Raw genomic sequence first — 4,266 nt, forward strand, 5'->3', positions numbered from 1 at the left:
CTCCTGTGTTGTGTCAGCTGGTATTGAGGTTGCTCCAACAGAGTTGAGACTTACAGAGATTGGCTCATTCATCATTAAGGTTTTTTAATCTCATCATATTCAAAAACATGTAGACTCACAAATAGCTACACAGAAATGTCGAGGCTGACAAGAAAATTTCTTCTTTCTTTTCCAAGTGTTTTGTTGTTGTCATGGTTCTCTCATCTGTGTTCAGGCTCAGCTTGAATGTAACCTTCATTCTAATTAGTTTTTATTTATTCTGTATCTGTGCCTGATTATGAAGTCAAAAATAGCTTTAATGATATTTAAGAAAGGATTTACGTGCCATGTATTCAAAGCGCAAGGGAGGCACAATATTTTTTTATGGCTATGTATTTTGAAATGTACCATCAGCTATGTAAATCAGAAGAAAAAAAAACTTTTTCCAAACACAGCATCAACAATTCCCCATAACACCTAGGGATATGAACCTGCCTCCCACTTGAGCGGTACTTTCACAGAAGTCAAAGAGATGAACACTGCTTCATTTGAAGCCCTTGTACACCGATGCATTCCACTGCAAAAGTTCATCTTTAAATTTGACCATAATAGTACTCTTTATAAAATTAAAATGTGTACTTTTATTTTCTATTTTTATGATGCCGGTAATCATTATTTCTGATGTCACACTGGACTTTATGTTTTAGGGGGCAGAAAATATAACTTTGAAGCGCCTCTAAAACAAACCCCAGCCTGGTGTTATTGGAATAAACGTTATTTATAGTAGTCATTTTCAACAAGGTGTTTCACAGATAAGAGAAAAGGAAACATATAAAGAACATCAGATAACAAAAAAGAAACAATGGGATCATAAAACTATGGTGGATAAAGTCAAACAATATATAGAACCGTTTATTCAAGTCCCCTGAGATTTAAATCTTTTCGAGAGAGAGCTGGCCGGGAAAGCGCAATAACAAAGTTAAAAGAACATAAAATGTCAAAAAACAGTCCAGGAAAAGTTGGTAAAGAGAACAGAAAGAGCAAAAAAAAATAAAAATAAAAACGACAATGTAGCCTGTCTTAATATAGGCGGAAAGTGCTTCAGTGTTCTGGGGATTTGAGCAGCCATCAACCTGTCACCTTGGATTTAAGATGTGATGAACAAAAACATCTCTTAACTGTGCCCTCTGCAAAACGTCTCTATCACACTCATCTCACAGTAAATGTACCCTTATAATCAACAGCTACATTATAACCATAATCAACCAACATTAATCGGAGGAGGTTAAGTATACGTTACAACCACAAATGTGTGGAAGACGACCTCTGGCTGTGCAGGTGAAGATGAGTTCGTACTGTTGATCTCTGTAAGCAGAGCGGAGTGAGGAGGACGTTGAGAACGTGCATAAAATGTCACTTCCTGGAGCTTTCGCGGAAAATACGACCTGGGGAAAAATTTTATACAGGCAACACAAATACATCTACTTTTTCACATCAGTTAAGCGTTCGCTTATTAATGGGCGATAAAAAAACTTATTTATAAATGTAAAAAGTTACATATTAATCTGATTAATGAAGTCCCCCGTGCAGAAATTGGAAACTTTATTAGCTGTTTGAAAGTTATAAGAGAGACATATTGAAACGGTTTTCACAAAGATAAACTTGATCAATGTCTGAATCGATGTGTTGCACAGAGCAGCTTAGCTCATTTCTATCTTCTCATTTCTAGCTCCTGTGAGGAACTTTCGTTTTGTGTTGATCTTGGCGTCCCGGTGGATAAAGGGAAACCTCTTATATTTTCCTGTACATGTGTAAGTAGTATTCTCTAATAAAATATGCCCTCCTGCTTTCTTTTAACAGTCATGCTTATCAGTCACTGTAAATCTTACGAACAATCTAAATAAACACACTTTCAGTTTGGTGTAATTTTGGTCACATTGTCAGTCACCTAACCCTTATATGATGATACATCCATACTGTACTATCCACACTTGAGGAAATATTTCCCTGTTTTGTTATGCATCCAGTACCCCTATCATCCATGCAGAGCTGCAGTGATTAGTAGATTCTAGTTCAGTTAATTCACAGAAAATTAATTTACAACCCTTTTAATAATCACATTTAGTTCTTTTTTTTAGACTTTTTTATGTTAATTAGCTGTTTTTCTGTCTTCTTTTTTTTTTTTTTAAAGTTACTTTTAAAGCCTTTTAAGATGTCACCTTGTCTACCACCATTTCCTGACATTTCATTGACCGGGCAGTTTATTAATGAACAAGGAAGAAAAGTAGTCCTACTTTCAAATGCATCAGATTTTCTAAACTCTTGTCACCCTGTCTTTCAAAACAAGCCTCTTCAGTCTTAAGAAAATATGCTTTGCAAGCAGTGATGTCATCTCAGTCTTGTCTTGCTTGATTGCAGAGAATAACATAACAGAGTCAAAGTCGTTTCTGACAACACAAAAACAGTGCACATATATGTTGGAAAGAAGTAGGATGCTTTGGTATCAAGTCCCCACTCTAGTGATGTCCAGTGAACATGCAATCCTTTTATTTTTTCAAAAGTTTTATCTTTAGAAATTCTTTGTCCTTGCAGAGTTTTGTTCTCAAATAGTCACACTGGAAGGCCAAACCCTTTAGACTATGACACTTTATTTATTACAACTATCAGCAATCTCTCATTAGAATTGCAAAGCCCATTTGTTATGGGTGAGCGGATCTAATAAGAAAACTATTTTGGTATTTCTTGAACTGCAGGTTACTTTTCAAATGCTGTTTTGTATTGTGTGGTGTGCGCCATCAGAATGTAAATTGAATCTGAGGTGTTTGACCTCTATTCATCTCACCTTGACTGTGCAAATGCTTTCAGCTCTTCCTTCAGTATTTCAGCTTGTTCAGCACAGTCGGGGTAACAATCAGATGTAAGAGGGCAGATGGGACAAACTGATGTTTAAATGTGTTTTGAGTTTCAGTGTGCCAGTATCTAAAAAAGAGCTTCCAAAGTCTTTTGAACTCTTTTATTTCATTTCATTCATGTCTTTTACTCCTACTACTCATCTAGAATAGTGATAAAACAGGTTCTTCCTTGACTGCAGATTAGCTAGCTGATAACACAGTCATAAACTGATGTAAAATTCATTCAGCCTTTAATTCATCTTCAGAAAATATTGAAGGCGTGTCCTCATATAAATGGCATTAAAAGTACAATTTATGCAAAAAGAAAGAAAGAAAAAAAACAAAAAAATTAAGTAATTATAGGAAAATAAACAACAGAGAAAGCAATGTAATACTTAGAACATGATGCAGAAAACATCCCCATACTTGCAAAAACACTAGAAAATGTATCATTAAAATGTTCACACATTGAATAATCCCTCTCTTAAACAAAAGTGGAAAAAGTTCTGTTTGAAACAACGTCTGCACTTCATTGAATAGTAATTAGAGGACATTAGTATTTACAGCAGCTTCTGTGTGCTGCGCTCAGCTGCATAAACATCCAGAAGGCCACGCTTACAGCGTGCAGCATACCTCTGAGTACGCTGCTTCCAGATGCCTTCGTTGCTTCAGCGCTGATGTTAAACTCCATGAGGAGATAAAACATGTTTTCCAAGTCTGACTCCTCTGCAGAAATCACGCTTTTGTACTCACTCAGACTGTTAATATCCAACACTGAATATCACATCATATCACAGCCTCGTAGACGAAAAGGCATACCTGCAGTATTCACACCTACAGTTTCTTGATCATGTAAGCGGCCTTCAAATGTCTTAGCAAGCATTCAAATCAGGTTTCAGTCTTTCAAACTGTTCTGCACTCAGCCCTCGAGCTTTGATGTTTAAAAGGTCTCGAGCGCTTGGATGTACACAGAGTCAATATTGATGTAGAGGCTCACTGCTGCTGGCTGCCAGGCTCTGCTTCGCTCCGTGAGCAGTATTTACAGCGGATGGCACTCTGTGCTCACTGTGCATGCCTACCTGAAGAAAAAAATAAAAAAAACGAGTGAACTCTGGACTGTCAAACAGATGGGTTTTCTTCCCCCGCTGCCTTTTCTGTTGTTATCCTACCCACAATTGTTGTTCACAGTCAAGGCAGAGGATGCTTGTGTGCATATTCAGCCTCTGGGGCTATGGCTGTCTCAACTTTTTCAATTCCCTCTTTGTGTGAAAGTATTTTATGTCCAGGTAAATGCGCTTGTAAAGAACAATTGAATGCAAGTTTCTGGCTGACTCTACCAAATTCTTTGTGTTGAGCATTTTCATCTGCCCTGCCTGGTGGACCATTAAATGAGATC

The sequence above is a fragment of the Labrus mixtus genome, chromosome 8, assembly GCF_963584025.1.
Source record: "Labrus mixtus chromosome 8, fLabMix1.1, whole genome shotgun sequence".
Lineage (NCBI taxonomy): Eukaryota > Metazoa > Chordata > Actinopteri > Labriformes > Labridae > Labrus > Labrus mixtus.